Source organism: Gallus gallus, chromosome 4 (genome assembly GCF_016699485.2).
Source record: "Gallus gallus isolate bGalGal1 chromosome 4, bGalGal1.mat.broiler.GRCg7b, whole genome shotgun sequence".
NCBI classification, from domain to species: domain Eukaryota; kingdom Metazoa; phylum Chordata; class Aves; order Galliformes; family Phasianidae; genus Gallus; species Gallus gallus.
Window position 1 is genome coordinate 73,815,242 of NC_052535.1, and position 18,578 is coordinate 73,833,819.

Sequence of the window (18,578 nt, forward strand, 5' to 3'; positions counted from 1 at the left end):
CTGCTTAGAACTGGCAGGCTGGAGAGTACTGAGTATGTGTTTACTGGAGCTTGTTTGACCTAAAACTTCAGTTAAAATCCCTCAGTTAGAAATTATACCCCATCCCCTCAACTTATTATTATTAATTTGACTCCTACCTGTACAGCATTTCAATTGTTTTGAAGTACACAGATATACATCAGAGGGATAATTTATCCTAGTTTTCATACAGTATATGTAAGCCAATATAAAAAATGTATGAGAAAAGTAGGTACTTGATGATAAACTCTAGCTCAACCCCTTAATACTGAGGACATCCTATTTTCTTCACACCCAACAACGAAGAGAATGATAGCAGAAGACGGTTTGATCATTTTCTGTCTTCATAATTTTCATAGACTATATTCCAATTCATTGATCCATGGCCTTTGTTTGACCATGATCTTCCACCAAAAAAGAAATAGCATTTAAAAATTGCTGTGTCACTGTTAAGCATCAAAATAGAGCATCAAAATCACCTTCTACCTCCACAGAATACATTTTTCACCCTAGTTTACAACCAGTTAGCTAGTCACTTCCCAATAGCCTGAGGAGAATTAAAGATGAACATTTTCTTTTTAGAAGATCCGTAGACTCACTAGCATTGAAGAAATAACTTTGTGACAAGGCCTTTCCATATGCTGTAATCTATAAAATATTGGGCTGTCCCATATGATGTTCAAGGATGTTGTTTGTCTAGGTAATAAAGTTCAATAAGAAATTAGTCTTTTCCTTTTGTACATCTGCTTTTTTCTCCTTCAGCTTGAGAAAGACAATGAAATATGTCTTGCATTGCATTGGTTTCTTTTTAACCAAGGCATTCTGTTTTCATGACTCAGCAGGATTCCGCTATGGAATTGAAAAGAGGATATTTAAGCCAATACTAGTACCCCTGCTAGTCAGGGATCAAAAATCCTACATGGAAGCAGTTTAAGACTTAACTTTCAAACACACTTCTGTGAAACAAAAGAAGACAGAGATACCGAGAGAGAAAACAAGAACCAATCATAGTAATCAAGCCTACTTGAGACATTATTTCAAATAACACTGCGAGACTGGTAATATCATCTAAGAGTTCTTGCAAAACATTTCCCAGTATTCTGGAATGAGTGATATAATACAAAATTACAGTTGTAAAAAGCATTAAGTTGTGAGTCCACATATATGGCATTTGTTTTATAACAGCAGGTAATAAACAAGCAATGCTTGCTGAGGTTTTGTGATTTTTTTATACATGGTTTGAAAGGCATTGGACACAGAGACTATGATGAAACAGTTTTCATATCAGTTCCAAGATGATATAGAACCAGCTTATAAATTCTACACTTGGCCTTGATGAGCCATTCATTGCTCGATCCCATCAAAAGTAATATTCATACAAATGCTAAATCTTCATCAATGTTAGTAAGCATTAAACTACTTCTCTAATTTTTTCACTGTAAAAGATATTAGTTGTTTTCCTCTTTTTCAATCCTCTCTATAACAAATATAGTGGAGTGCCTCAGGTGAATGTATTTAGGAAAACAGAATGAAGATTAGTTTGGCTTTACAAGTCCCCTTTGGCTCTCCATGAATTTTTTCCAGACCTGATCTGTGGCTGTCAAGGTTGGAATGCCACAGTAGAATATTTTGTAATGATCTGAGGTGTATTGCCAAATAATTCCTTTTTTTTTTTTTTTTTTTTTTTTTTACATGCAACGCACCAGAAAAAAGTAAAAAAAAGCATTAAATTTACCAACTCTTGTATCACACCATTGACATATCTGGAGAATGATTAATTGTGCCCCTGGGGTCTATGTAATGTTCTATTCTGGACAAAATGCTTTTAAAAATCTATCTAAGAACTATAATTATGAGTGAGGACAGAGACCCATAACTGTAAACTGGCTCTCTGTGTTTCTTATTTGAGTACCTGCCAACAATTGAAAGATGGAAAGCTGAAGAGCATTTTGTACCAGCAAGCAGAATGCAGCAACTTTTCAGGATAAATTCTATCTGCTGTGAACATTTTTGTCTAGTAAGAACCAATGAATCTATTAATCTATTCTGCGAGACAATGGGTAGCGATGACCTGTCAGCTTTATGAGATACATCAACATCTTCCCATATCTTTCTGAAGAAGGCCTAAATGCCCTCTGCAGGCTCTGTGTGATGCAGTAGCGTCATTGTCATTGCTGCTGTTACAGACTTTTTTTTCCTGGGTTTTTAACAGTTACTTCATTAAGACACATTACAAGGGGTTAAAATTTTGTACAGATTGATTTTTTTCTCAGAGAGTGATTTTGAATTTGTACAATATTTTTTTTAAGATATAATTGAAATAAAACCCCGGAAGTCACTCTGAATTTGGATTTATATAGTTATTAAAAATGAACAATGTAGAGGTATTTGTTTTCCTATCTTTAAAAGAAAAGGCATATAAAACAAAAGACAACAGTGGCAGAGCTATTGGAAGGTTGACACTGATACATTCCTTGTGTTGGCTCCATATTGATTTAAAGGATGTGAAAAGAGAGTATAAATTTATGGGGACATTTTGGATCAAATTTTGCATTCATTTATTAAATGAAATTTATAGAGTACTAAACCATTGACCCTATCATTTGGCTTCACAGATTTATGTCTGAATCGCAAGCCTACCGAAGTCAATAAGGGTCTTTTCAACTGTAGGCTTCAAAACAGGACCATGCTGCCTGACTCTTCTCTCACATTAAGCAGTGTTTTAGAAACCAGTGACATTACATCAGTGCAAAGCTACAAAGAATACAAATCCATTCCATTCTTCAAGGAAAAGGGTGCATTTAGGAATTTTAAATGGATGTGGCTGTGTGCTCATATGTTCCAGAATTCACTTTGATTCCAGCATAAAGGGTTCAGAAAGCAGAAAATGAAGGGAGGGTTAAAAGATTATAGGAGGAGTAATAAAGAAGCTGGCTAACTGCCCATGAGATTTAACATGGGAAAAATGAAAGCTAATATACCTCAGAAAAAAATGATCCGCAGTTCAAATATTTAAGTAGAAGGGAAAACTTGGAAGTTTTTAGGGTTGAAAAAGTCTGAGTGATTAGAGAAACCAAAGAGGCTTGTCTTAAAGTGCAAGTTCTCCCACTCTAACTGTATGATATATATTTAAAGCTGTACTATGCTCCTTGAGTGTTCATGATCCTACAAGTACCAGTGTGCTGCATAATGGTATAGATATTCAACACAGGAACAGATTTAAGCAATCTCCATCTGAAGTACACCCATACTTACATCTTCACTTAAAGGTGCACACTATTTTAAATAGCATAATCATCATCCAAATTGTAGCACCATAACATTCAGGTACAGACCTGACCAGTAGATACAACTGTACAGTATAAGTCAGTGAAAAATCAAATGCAATTTTTGACTTTGCAAGCTGGATTCTGATGCAATAACTTCTGAAATATGATATTTATTTGTAAGCAATTCATTACAAAATACATGTCATTAAGTTGCTGGCAGCTCAGTGATACGCAACAAAATTACTGAAAGCTTGGGCCTACTAGCCTGTGAAGAAAGAGCTAAGTAGAAATGATAATGGAATTTTACTTTCCCCAAGCTGGGTTTCCAACGTGGTGTACAGTGTGGTTTAAAAGACAGGTTGAATGGAATTTGAAGCAAAGAAACTCCTTCTGTTTTTCAGTTCTCCAGAAAGAAGGTATAAATACAGGCATTACTATGACTGCAAAGTTCACTGTCTTTTGCATGCTCAGATAAGGCAGTAAAGTGTAAAGAGAGGATGGGTTGACATTCTGCCAATATTTGAAGGACATCTGTGAAAGAGAAAAGTGGAAAATTTATTTTAAGTGGTAGAGTTTATAGTTATATTTGTTCACAAGACAATTCAGGTAAACATTCCATGTCAGAAGATGTCTCTGACAATGAGTGTACACAAGCAATGATAAAAGAGACCCTTGATTTGCCTTTAAACTTGCATAAACTGAACTAGAATACAATAGCATACTGTGAGGATGAGGAAAACATAATAAGAACACTTACTTTTCTCCTCTGATATCTCAGTCAAGAGGTTTAAAATGCTGAGTAATTAAGATTTCCTTCCCTCATGCCAGATCCATCAGATCTGTACTGCCAAAGAATTTTACAAATAGCAATGAACACTGACCATACAAAAAATTTTGAAAACTACTTGATACAACTATTTGCCTGTATTGAGAAACTATATTATGTCAAGTCTGAGCATAGGTTTCCAGAATTTACAGGTCTTCTGTGGGACTAAAACATCAAGTCACTTTGGTAGCCAGCAGACTCCTTTTGCCAAAGTGCTTCATTCCAGCTGTATTTGTAGACTCTGCGGGGGCTCAGGGTAACTAGATTCAACTAGGTGCAGGTGCTAAAAATTAATGAGTTCAGGCCCAAGTGTATCTAATGCTCTCCTTATCTTGCTCTGTGTTATGATCTTTTATTGCACCTTCTCTAACATTGTGCGCAACCAAATACACAAAACTTTGTGTCTTGTTGACCTCTGGCAATGCGTCTGTTTGTATAGCACTCAGGATAATAGGAGCTCACCTTACTGGGTCTCGTGGGTTTTATTTTCATATGAATAATTATTGGTACCATTAGGAGAAATGATCCGAGAAAATTATTTCCCCCACCTCCCCCCCTAAAAAAGTGGAAAAACTAGTCAAAGAAAAATAGCTCATTTGACAAGGGTACATAAGACAAAGGAAATTAGAACAGCATGGAGGGTGGGGAAAATAATGAAAAACAAATAGTAAAATTTATAAATCCCTTTCAAAGAGAGATAGGAATGCTTTTAAAATTTAATGGTCACAGAAGAAGGATCATCACAATGCGTCACATTAATAAGCATTGTAGAAGAGATGTTGATTAACTCAGGAATGACTTATTATAATATAAATGACAGGACATAATGGAACCAAAGTGACAAGGTGTGCAATGTGTATTAGAGAAAATAAAATGAAAGCTAAATTCCTGAGGGACAAGTGAACATTTAGAAAAGTTTGTAACAGGTTTGTTACAGACTGGATTTAGAAGTTTGTAACTTACAGAAGATGAGGAAGTGGATCAGAACCTGAGAGGAAGCAAGGTGGTGGGTACACAACTACGCCTAGAAAAAAAGTGCAAAAAACAAGCTATTAAAATAAAGGGAAATGATAGCATGGAGAAATGGATACACTACTTAAAGAAAGAGAGAATATTTTTTCTGTGTGTAACTCCTACTCTACTCCAGTCAAATGGCAGTACTCATCTAATAATTGAGCCTCTGTAAATCTAAATCAAAACAAATGGATTTTAAAGAAGTCACATTTTCAAAATTAAGAAAATGTCCACTCTCTCCTATCAGACAAAAAAAAAAACAACAAACAGACAAAAAAACCATTAATTTTATCCAAATGCACTGAAATACATATAATTTGATAAATGGTTAAAAAGGATTACTACAAATGCTGTCTGTGGCATTAGGATAGTCTTTGTGTGCCAAAATAATAATGGCCATAAGATATATCCTAGTGAAAAATGACTGTTTTTGGTAGAGAAATAAAACAGAATATGTGATAGTGTTGATATACATAATTTTCCTGTTTTCACAAAATCATAAATATATAAAATTACAAAATAACCAGAAGTTTTGTATTCTTTCAGCATTTTAATTTTTGCAAATATAAAATGACTGGAATTACAGCTACAAGGACAATTTCAGAAAAGATATCAGGAAGGATCATCAAAACCTATGCATTTGCATGCTTACTGCAAAACAAGTCAGGGTAGAAGAATATATACTGCATTACAAGATATGCTATGCCTCATGAAATGAGCACAAATGAAGTGGGACAGGGAGAAGAAAATGATGAAATGGTGGAACTGAGGAGATGTGTTCAGACAGAAGAGTGACTGCTAAAGCTGCAAAGCCAGGGCTCAGCAGTGTGAAATGAATGTGTAGGTTGAATTATTTTGTTGGCAGGACCCTGGAAACTAAGAGCAGACATTTTGAATCTGGCATATTCAAGACTTTGGGTATTATAAAAACTGAATATCATTGAGGTGGACTATAAAGAAACGCATAGAAGGCAATAAAAAAGAAAATATGCCATGAATACCAGCTACAAATATTAATAACATAATGGAACCAATGAAAAAGTCATTTTATGCTAGATATCATAGTATTATTTTCTTTAGCTGTATGCTTTTGGACTATGTATGGTGAGTATTTGAAATGCTTGTTTTACATACCACAGCCTGTGAGTAGATTACAGAATGCCTGGGTAGGCATTTGTGATGCATGGCTCACCATTTCTAGTCAGTGAAAACTACAAGACATTCATATTGATTCAATTTCAAAAGTATTCTTACTAAAATTGGAGACTTTGGCAGAAAACAGATACAATTTCAAGAACACTAAAATGTTGCCGTGGCTAACCTGGCAGTTGTATGAAGTTTCTTAGAGGAAGTGTATTTGCATTGCACAGCAGTTACACAGTTAATGTAAGCCACTCAGAGGAGTGTGATACTAAAATATTATATACAAAGTTGAACAATTTAGAATATTATAAAAGCATATTACCTCTGCAGTAGGAGCTGCCCTCCTAGTAATTATTCTTTTAAAATGAATTATTAGGACAAAAGTGAAAAAAAAAAAAAAAAGACCAATAGAGATGACTCAGACAGAGCATGTCAGAGAGGAGACTGCAGCTCAGAAGACAGAATATGAAAATCCAGAGCTATGACTAATGAGGGCAAACATAAATGCAGCAAAAATAAAGTTAAAACCAATTTTTGATGGTAGTTGGTACCTGGCAATTCACAGAGGTCTTAGAAGTCTTTCAGCTGACAGTATTATCCTCCAAAAAGCCTGCAAGAAGCTCATTCAATACCAAGGGTGTTGAGGGTAAAAAAAGACTGAAAATCTGTAATATGATGTAGCAAGAGTAGGACTTAACAGAATAAAGTGAGGAAAATTGTATGAGATAGATGGAAAATGACAGAAAAAATGATCAACAGTCCCAAAAATTTTAAAATATTGCACACTGCAAGTGCTGAAAGGTTGCAGACATATAACTTGTGCTGGAGGAAAAAGGAATTAGCAGAAAAACTATTCAGCAAAGTAGCAGCATGCATTATGCTTCAGGGGAGAATTCATTTCAGAAAAAAAAAAAACAACATAGCAATTCTCAAAGAATTTCAGTTGTTGTCATAAGCGAATGCGTGTGGTCTAAAAGGAATGAAAAAATGCACTTCTCCTTGGTTTGTATTAGAGTCCAGTGGCAGGAGAAACTACTGGCTGCTGCAGAGCTGATGTCTGCTCTCTGATACTGAAAACTGGAGGCTGAATGCTAAAAGGTTAATGAGGAATAATAAAAGTTGACACACAGACCACTCAAGAATATTATCTCAGAGTGAAGTTACTGTGTAGTTGATACTCAAATGTTTCACATGTGGGGCATTACACTAACTAAATATTCCTCTGCTTATATAAGGAAAGAGAATTTTAAAAGTTAAATTAATTAGAAACAGTATTTGCTTGACAACCAGAAATACATTCACAGAGAGTTTAAAGATAAGTTAGGATACAGACTGAAGGCTGAAAGTAAAATTTGAAACGGTTTTCCAAGGATTCAGATAGCAAACATCAATTAACATTAACAAGACCTATGTCGTTAGGCCAGAAGGCAATTTTTAGAGGTAAATTTTAAATCCTGCCACAGGCATCTGCTATTGGACAAATAGCTATGTAAAGCATTATCATCTGCTGTAACTGTGGTGCTAAAATTGGAGCAGTTATAGTCCACTTAGGGTCACAGACAACTGAAGAACTTCTTACACAGACATAAACACATACTTCGAAGTGAATTATCTTTACCAAACTTGGGAACAGGCCCCCAGTACATATTTTTAAAATAGTACACAATTGTTGGACAAGTACGTAGCCCCACTCTGTGATGCCCCTGTTCAAAACTTTAGAGAGTCTCCACATCCTTACAGCTGAATTGATATCCTTACTGAAATCAGCAGGCAATTTTCTATTTATTTGATTAGAAGAGATGCCTTTATGAAGATTCATCAGCCATATCAGCATTGTTTTTCATTCACTTACACTGTCCCCTTTTGCTCCGGAGATTTCCATTCTCTTACCCTTTCAAAAGTCCTTCATCTATCGCTGTTTCTCATTTTGATACAGTCAGCATTCTTTTCTTCCTCAGAATTTTCTCTATCTATTTGTATCTCCTCTGGCCTCCAATCCTGTTCTTTCATCCTTCCTCCTGAACGACAGCCAATCTTCTCCCTGTTCAAATATCCTTTGCTTGGTCCTAAAAAGTCAATTTCAACCACTGCTTCACTCAGATTATACTTTCTTGCTGCTATTCAGCATTTCTTGGCTTTCATTTTGATCCTCCCTATGCCCATGTATGCCATCTACACTACTGTTCTGTGAATTTGTCTCTCAGCTCTTCCTTCCTCCAACCTACCCCTCAGCGTCCATCTATCTGTAGTTTTGTCTTCTAGGAATATGAAGTGCTTTCTCTCTCCTGTTCACCTGGAATTCACTTCTTTCTCTTTCTGCCTTCTGGTCCAACTGCTTTTCAGGGACATCATCGGGACATCCCTGTCTGTAACCTCTTGCTTGAGGTAGTCTTCCACACTTGGGTGAGGGCCTTGCTTCAACCTGAGTACCTCTGATAGGACATATCGGCCAGCCCTTTGCCTCCTTCTGTTCCTCCACTGCCAGGAAGCACTTCATCTATGTATTTTGTTTTTGTCTCAAATACACACTGGAATTCCTGGGGAGATGTTAGGTATCATGTAAAACTGCGAGATGTACCTGTGTGCTGGCTATCCTTCTGCTTCCCAACAGCCTAGCACCCTACCTGATAAGCCAGGCAACTCCCATTCTAGACCACAGTGGGAAAGGCATTCATCTTAGGTCAGAGTGAAGGTTTTCACAGTGAAATATGAGCTGAACTCATGAGGCTGTACAGGGGGGAAAATAGTGTCCCATCTACATAGCTGGTATAAAATATGTTTTCCCAAGTATTACTTTCTCTGACACCGAGTATGTTTTGACAAAACAGAAAATGTTACAGATAACCTTTCATTGTATTTAAATTTCTTGAAGTTCTGCACGTCTTTGGTGATATGAAAGCACTTCTTTTGTTTGTTTGTTTGCTTGTTTGTTTTTGTTTTGTTTTGTTTCCCTGGTTTGAAGCAGCACAGAGAAAAATACACGTTTCTGGTCTGAGCAGTTTTAAGAGTGAACCCAACTCATTTCTTAATCAATCAAATTGAAAGGCTGATCTATGCTAGTAGCTTCACTAGAATGTAAATGGTCTTCTTGAAAGACAGTCTACTGAACTCAACCACAATGGGAGGTTCCATCCTCCTTGAACTTCCAGGGCTGGAAAAACATCTTGAGCGCCATAAGAAAATTAAATGTGTGGACACTTAATGATGATGTTGAATGGAATTATTAATGATACTGTTATAGTAATGATTTCCGTGCATTTCTCTTCCCAGCAGGAGTACTCAGGAAACCACACTCACATCTTCATCTCAGAAGGGTTCAGCAGGTTGGCTTTTTAGTGTTGCTCCCTGTTTCTCCAGCAGCCTGATGCTGTGCTTATTGTGGCATATGGTTGGCACTTGTCAGACATATTTCTTTCTCTTTTTTTCACAATCTATACAAATCTCAGTATTTGTTATGAATCTTCTTGAATAGAATCATAGAACGGTTTGGGTTGGAAGGGATCTTTAAGATTATCTTGTTCCAACCCCCCTGCTATACACAGGGACACTTCCTAGTAGACCAGGCTACTCAAACCCCCATCCAGCCTGGCCTTGAATGCTTCCAGGGATGGCATTCACGACCTCACTGGGCAACCTGTTCCAGTGTCTCACCACTCTCATAGTGAAGAATTTCTTCCTAATACCTAGTAGAAATCTACCCTCTTTCAGTTTAAAGCCACTTCCTCTTGCCCCTGAAAAAAAATTGTCCATATCTTTATTCTACTTTTCCTGTAGTAGGAAAGTACAATTTTTACTATTTTACTCAGCCATACATTTTATTCTGCTTAATGTGACACTATAGAAGGCTTTGTTTGTCACTGAAAGTCATGTAATAGCTCACCAGCCACTGCAGTCAGGTTTTCAGCTTGCTCTGTTTTCTTCAGACTACTTACTTCACTGAAAAAAATGTGAGAATTATACTGGGAATTTCATCATAAATAGTTTTCAGCAATTCCTTTCAGTATTTGCCTTCTGCTTTCCCTGATTTCTTTATGTCAATTATTTCATGAAGTGAATCTTTAAAAAGTACTCTGCCCATCAGCGCCTTGACCCTTTTTCCACTATAAGAACTTTGAATGTTGGTGCTCAGAATAATAACTAGCAAGTTAAATGTCCCCCATTTGTAAGGAATATTTGGTTACATATTCAAATATCTAAGCTTCCATTAAAAAGTTATATTCATTTTTTTTTAATTTGTCATGCTCTGAGTTTGCATGGGCATTTTCATTTGTCACACTTAAATTCTCCACAAGTTGGGAAATTATTTGAAAAAAACTACATTTTATCCACAAGAAGTAGTGAAGTTTTATTTTTGCAGAAATTGGAGTTACACTCCCACCTCTGCCACACTTGTGCAAGTTCTAGCGAGTCATTTTGTGTTACTCGGTTAACCCTGAAGAAAAATAGACTTGTATCTATCTTCCCAGGCAATAATAAGGACAAACCAGTTTTCTAAGCAGAGCTTTAGAAGGGCTGTATCAGAGTTTTAGAATGAGAGCTCCTTGTACTAGAGAGTCATTGTAACTTACTGTGTTAGGCACTATGGTCTGCATCACATTTATACATATATGTCTGAGTATTCTATATGGTATTAAAAGTGGACTGCAGTATGAAAAAATTAACTTCACTTTTCTGTGTGGATGAAGGGAAAACAATTCTCGGTACTGTCAGCACTACCAGTATGAAACGTATGGGTAATAACATTACTGTGAAATAGATGCTTAAAAATAAAGATGATGTAATATTTGTATACACTGAAGAATGAAACATGCTTTAAATGGAACAGGCTAATTTTATTGATGATGTCAAAAAAAAAAAAAAGGATGTTTTTCCTGATGAAAAATCTGAACAGAGTCTAGGCAGTGGTCAGTACTCCATGCTGAGATTTATTATGTCAAGTAAAAAACTGTGTTACTTTTTTTAGGAATTGGAATTTATCAGCTAGATCCCTTGACATACTATATACATAAATCACAGCTGTTAAGTTGATTTTAATAAAATGCAGTCAGTGATTGACATCAGCATTATAAGATCTAGAAATATAGATTTAAGTCTGAGACTAATTCATGCTACCAAGTCTCTCTCCCTCCTGTATGTCTACAAAGGAATGCTTGAAATTTGATCTGGAAGTTTTTTCTGTTTCTGGGCCTATGACAAGTTCTTAATATTACTTAAACTTACTTGTGGATTTAACGGATTTAAATAGCCTGTTAAGGATTATCTGAAGACCAATAAACCATACAGCTGATTGACCTAAAATAATTGGATGGTAAAGGTTCCTAGTACTTGAATGTTAGACCAGGTTAGCTTGGACTTCAAGCAGAATGTATGAGGTCTGCTTTATCCTTATTTCTTTACATATATAATGCCAACATACTCTGTTGCTCACAAACCAGGGTAAAATTGAATTTGAACTTTACTGGAGATAAAGTCCCTGAAAAAAAACCAACCCAAAAACAAACACCTGAGGTACACAGGTTATTCAAACAGAAAACCCACACATCTCACTGTTACAGTGCAATTAAAGCACATTTGTCTTTACGAAAACAATATCTACTGTGTTCTAGTAGAAAAATGAATGTCAGCTAACAATCTAAAAGCAATAAACAATAAACTTAAATTATAGTAAAAGTCAATTAGTATGCCAATTAGTCTATATTGCAAGCAATTTACATGAAAAATCTTATTTTTCACTGTCATCCAAGGTGTCAAGGAATGAACTCTGTCATTTAGGATTCACTAATAATTATAAAGGGGTGCTTGACAGATTACGATGCGGCTCCATAAAGTAGTAATGTAAAATAGCTACTCACCAAATGGTAAAAGCTTTTATACTTCAGCAGCTTTTAAAAGGGTATATGTGGTAATAGAAACACACTCTGCAAAAAGACAAATAAATCTGGGGATGCATATGCTTTGTGTCAGTTTCATGTGGTTCCCAAACAAGATTTTTACTGAAAATGTTCTTAGTACAAAAAGATAATAACATAGAGAAAAACACATTCATCAAGTAGAACACATGAAAAAACAAGACCTCACTTTATTCTTCTGGGATAAAAAGAAAAACTTAATAATCTGTTCACAGTCACTGAGTTCACTAATCCTGATCTTACATATATCTAATGGGAGAGAGTCAAGTGGATGGGGCTCTTTACAGGGGTGCCCAGCAACACAACAAGAGGTGGTGGAGTCTCCTTCTCTGGAGATATTCAAAACCCACTTGGACCCTTTCCTGTTTAACCTACTATAGGGAATTCTAAAGGACTTGGGCATGAAAATCTCAGCTTACATGTTTGTATCTATTTATTTCTTCCAGTCCTTGACAGTGATTTTGTATGGCTTGAACTACAATAAACTGAAATCTACTACTTATTTTTGACTAAGGTCTTCAATTGGCTTTTCTCTAGTGAAAAGCATAAGCAGGCACAGTTGATGACTTGGGACAGCATCTCATTATATGTATCCATGTAGACTGTCGTATGAATTCATATTATCTGCACTCCACTTTGGCTGAAATGAGTAGGAACTTATATAGTCTCCCAAAAATTTTATCAAACAAGTCTTTAGGAGATCATTTCTGGCTGAAAAATTTAGGGCTATGCAATGTTTATGCATTGGAAAATTGATTTTATTGAAAACAAACATCATCCCTGGCTCTCACAAATAAATGTTTGAGTCTAGCAGAAAGTCGGATCTTTCCTCCTACTTTGAGATTTGGTCAAATACCTTATCTAAATCCCTCCTTGAATTTATGCCCTTTTAATGCAACTATTTTAATTGCTTCATTTGTCATAAACAAATACTTTCTTTCTTCATAGCATCTGATATGAGAAAATAAAAATATACTAGAAAAAAAAGAAAGCATAAAGAAGCATGATTGATGGATGAAATCATAAAATCATAGAATGGCCTGGGTTGAAAAGGACCATAATGATCATCTAGTTTTAACCCCCCTGCTATGTGCAGGGTTTCCATTGAGGACATTTATTTATGATGAGGGATTCTCAACAACTACAAGTTGTCAGAAAGGAAGTAATGAGTTCTTGAAAATGTTCAGCCTTGGAAGAAGCGATTAACATGTGATGCTTTTTGAAAAATACAGTCTTTTTCTATGCATTTGTTTAAATTGCTTCCTTGGAACTAATTATCAGTTATTATTACTCTGAGGATGCAGCCCATATGTAAGTTTTAAATGCTTTGTTTGAAGTACTTGAGCCTTTGAGCCACTTGTATGAGAACTGGCTTTTAAAACATATGAAGCTGCTGAGACCTCAACTACAATCCATACCCCGTGTTTTGCTCCTGTCAGAAACCCTGTGACTGAGAGCCAGTGTCACTACGTCACGTGGTTTTTTGAGTTTGTGATGTATTCAATGTTTCATTTGGATGGACAGTAGGTTAGAAATGGACAAACAAGTTATTGTAAATGCAGTGGATCTTCAGCTTATCTGTTGTGCATAAGTACCTGAAAGAAAAGCACACACATCTCAGTCATCATTTGGATATGTTTTTTAACTATAAAGAAAGCAGAGCAGAAGATATGTGAACGCTTGTTGCAGTATTCCCTTTCAAAGCTTTCAGCAATGTTTTAGAAGAATGAAGCTGTGCTAAAAACAAACCCCAAGTGAGTGTTCAATACTTTTTTATTACATGACAGCATGATAGTAGGAGAGTCCTCCTATTTTTTTTTTTTTTTTGCCCTCAGCACCTGCCTGCTGCTGGCACAGGAGTGCTTTTTTCAGACATGCCAATCTCAGCTTGAGTTTGCCCTCAAGTTCATAGGACTGAAGTGCTGGGGAACACCTCAAGGACTGTCTTACTGTCACTGTATACAAGGACTCAGGGAAGAATCTGAAAAGATTATTTTAAGAAAAAGTTCATCAGGATGATAGTACTAATTTTAGCAGTGAAATATAACCTAGTAGTACTGTAAATACAACTATACTCATAATTTAGAAGAGAATAGATGTTTTCAGCCCCATAACAGAAATGCACTCTGATAAGGAGCATGTTTCTATATTGTCAGTGTTTGGTTGCATGAAGATGATATTTGCTGCCAAATGTTGCTGAATTATTTTCCTGGTGCATATTTTGCAATGCATTTCTAATGTGATCACTTATTATTTAGTTCTCTCTCTCTATTTGATGAAAGCATAAATTAAGATAAAGTGCATCAAGGTTACTGATTCTTTCTGATAATAAATTAAAAATGTTGATTAAGCAGATGATGAGTTTAAGTCAACATCCTTTGTATTAAAATATTTGATGTGGATTTATAGACTAACCTCACAAAAGTTTCACAAGTATAAAAGAAACATTAAATAATGATAAAGATTATTTTACTTGAGCATAATTTACTATCTACGGTCTTAATACAGAAAGTCATTTAAGTAAGAAAGGACATAATTAAGTCCTATCAATATACCAAACTGTTTATTTTCCAGATTAAAACATCACAAGTATTCTTGTTCTTTCATCTTGATTAGGCAGTGTATTTGTTTTGGATATCTAATGAACGTTATCTGTTTAAATGAATTTTCATTTTCTCCCCCTCTTTGGGGGAAAAAAAAAAAAAAAAAAAAAAAAAAAGGAACAATCTAAGAACTAAGCATTGCCATTTCTGTGGAATTTCCAGGTACAAACCCAGCAATATCTGTACTAGGCATAGCCTGTCCCATTCTCCACTTCTTGGGACATTAAGATCAAAAATGAAGTGGGAGATTTGTTTTTTAATGAAGTGGTTACTTTATGTTTCTTTTGGTAGAAAAACTATTGATAAGTAAGACAGGAACCAGCATCTTTCTCCTAGGCAGATCTTTAGGCCAGATCAGATATTTGTCCATACTGCTTAAAAAAAGATGACCCTGGGACCTGGTTTGGAAGGATTCAAGTGTTTTTTCTTGGGTCCTGTTAAGTGGATTCCCTTTATTTTGGATCATTTCCATTTCAGAGCAGAGGACATGTGTGGACAGCCATGGGTATGTGCTGCCATCATATGTCACCTCCAGGTCTGTCACACCCTCCTCGGGTCATGGGGCCAAAGAGACCTGTCTAGATTGTGCTTGTGGCCTCATACAATAAAAACACACAAACTCTCTGGCCTGAACTAAGACTGAATTTATCTGTAGATGAGAAATGCTGGCCATAACTCTTACTGCAGAGCTTTCTCAGGATGAGCCTATCCAAACCTCCTCTATGAAGCAGGATCCCTGCTGGTCCAGGATCCTTCTAATTTCAATTCACTTCTGAGAAGCACATTCAACTCAGTGCTTTTTAAAAAGTATTTTCAAGTTATGGATTTCACTCAACTTCAAGTAAGCAAACATCAGCAATGCGTATCAGCCCCTTTCTTTCTATAGACCTTCCTCCTCACACTTGCTTTGTATTAGTGTAGGTGATTAGCTCATTACAGCCAAAAGAAAGAGAAAAGGAATAAGAAATGGTCTGAATATATCCAATAGCCATTCAATGTTCTTAGCAGCTCAAAAAATTATGTTCACTGTAACAAAATCTATTTTTTTTTTTTTTGAGCTATTTTGCTAAGATACAGTAAATCTACTTGTAATGCTGAATAAGAATGATCCATGGATTAAAAATCAGTGAGGAGCTTTGCAGAACACGGCAAATAAAATACAGGAGTAACCTTACACTTCAGATGCAGATGAGAATAATATGCACAGAAGACAAGATGGGCTAGATCTACATGGGCTAAAAGAAATTAATCAAACTCTACTGCAAAGCTTGGCCTGAAATCTGGAAATGCTGTGAAAAGTCAATAAAGGAGGCTTTATCCACAGCAGGAGTAAATCTATCTGATAAAGTCACTGCAGCATTGTCCACGTACATCAGTTGAAGATCTGCCCCAGTGTTTGTAAAATTAATGGACTACACAATATTGCTTTCATTTTTTTTTCTGCTGGTTGGCTGAAAAGGTAATTAGCACACAGCTGCATCCCCAAAAGTATTGCCTAATAGAACTGGGTTTTGCCTTGCAGCGATGTGTAAAAACATACAGAGAGAAGGTAGAGGCTGGAGGGGTTGATTTTCCACAGCCTCACCTGTTGCACATGTGAATACCAGAGCCAAGAAGTACACACTACTGTTTTCTTTCCCAGTTTGGTACACAGAGTTGAGAGAAACAATCCAGAAAATGGATATGAAAACAGGTATGGATAGTGGGAGAAGAAAGATGGTGTTCTTTATACAAGCACAGATATTTGTTAAATATTTTTAGTTAAAACTAATATAATTGCTTACTTGATAAATCAGAAAATTGAAGGGTTCATAGAGGAAAATACAGTAAATGCTACTACGCAAAGTATGTACCTTTCAAGGAGAAAAAAAATCACGGATATGCCACATAACAATGATTAATTTTGTATTAGTTTAGTACAATTGATTTTATTTCATTTTATTTTTTTCAGTGCACTGAAATGCACTAAAGCAAGGAATTAATACAGGAAGCCTAATGTGAAAAAAAAAATAATGTTAACTCTGGCTTACTTGAGAGGTGAGCAATTCCTATCAAAGCAGGAAACAGTAAGTCCTTATCTCATAATTAAAATGCTTGAGTAGGAAACACCAGGGGAATATTCTAAATACAGTGGTATAGCTGTTAACTAAAGCAAAACGAAAAACATTATGGGTATTCACTGCATAAATCAGTACAGAAAGTAACCCCACACTTTGGGTCTAGTTTTGATCCATCAACCTCAGCTAGATTGGTTACACTTACAATGCTGAAAATCAAGTCTTCTGATATGAAGTGTTGAAAATAGACTGGTGTCTTCTAAGTGAAATTGATATTATGTAGAACCAGTGTTCCCCCTTAAATATGAAATTACAAATGGGATTTTCAAAGGAGACTAAGGGAATTAAAGTTTCCAACTCCTGCTGAATTTTATTAGGATTTAGAAGTCTAATTCCCTCATGCTTCTTTGACAATCTCAGACTAAATATTTACCTCCTCTCTGCATCTTATGCCCTTTCTGCATTATTTACAACATTCAGAGATACCATTGCTCTCTGGAGGGTACTGCAATTGTGTAGTATGTTCTCAACCATTTTATCTGCTTGAGTCCAGAACAGATAGTCAAAATTTGAAGGTGGTTGAACTGTTTGTAGTAGCAGAAAAGAAACTGGATGAAAGAAATAGGACTCCTAAAAAATTGATCCTGTTTTTTACAAGCAATGTACACTCTCCCTGATTTCCCTAAAGAGAGCAAGAAAGAAGGAAGATGGATTCCATACGTAAGATTCTCCACCTCACCTTCCAGAAGGGCTCTACAGGACAGACAGTTGAAGTTCCTCTCACACCCCTCTAAGAAGCTTTCTTCTGCTGCCTACTGCTGTAGCCAGGTGCTACCAATCATTGCCTACAAAATACGAATTAAAACTCCACCCTTTTCTGTGTTTATTAAGCCTACTTAAAAATTCACCTGTCCCCACCCATGCTCTGATTGTTGGCTTCTCTGTGGATGATATTAACTGCCCTTTGTGTTTATCCTGAATAAACAAAATATTTTACATCCAACAGTTCAGTAAGTTTAACATGGAAATCTTCACTTTCTATTTTCCAGATTGTCTTCTATTGAGTAATTTAACATAATCTTTTCAGAGAATGAAGTTGCACTTAAATAAAATGGTCTATTATTTCCCCAAACTTACCTTCTTATTAACTGATTGACAGTTTTTCACCTTGTCCCATTTTGACTCCACATTTCAGGATCTTCTGGTTCCAGTGATTTCTTAGGAATCACCCTCAGAAAACCATGGATGCCACAATGCTATGTGCTGAGATTCCCTGAACAGTATGGATGCAAGAGGAAGGCTTCATCTGAGTGATTATAAGCAAAAGGAATTAATATATTTTACATTCTGAATTAGAAAAGCAATTGGGAAGGCCCTCTAATTTGAACACAGTTGGCAATGGGTATTAGCACATATAATATCAATAATAATTGTACCACATTTTTGGGGAGATTCTGCATGTCTACTTTTGAAACAGTTCAGGAAGATGCATTCCACAAATACCACTGGAACTCTGCCACTTACCTTCTGCATGCTATTTTGGATTTATTTTTTCTGTGTATTACTCTCCAAACATACATCTGAGACCATTAAATAAAGCAGGAATGCATGGTATTGATAAAACTTTAAAATAATAGAATGACTTCTTACAGTATACAGAGATAATTTCTACAATCCTTGTTCTCAGTTTATAATCAAAGAAACACAGTAAGTATACAGGGATTTTAAATTGTGTATCA

General features: G+C 35.9%; 1 long non-coding RNA gene across 1 annotated transcript; it reads right to left on the reverse strand.

Moving 5' to 3' along the window:
- Positions 1-1,173: 1,173 nt before the first annotated feature.
- On the reverse strand, positions 1,174-18,145 carry LOC121113218. The gene is made up of 4 exons (XR_005859610.2): positions 17,977-18,145; positions 12,123-12,188; positions 5,077-10,206; positions 1,174-3,818 (listed from the first exon to the last, which is right to left on the reverse strand). It is a non-coding gene; the product is annotated as an uncharacterized LOC121113218 (long non-coding RNA).
- Positions 18,146-18,578: the final 433 nt, after the last annotated feature.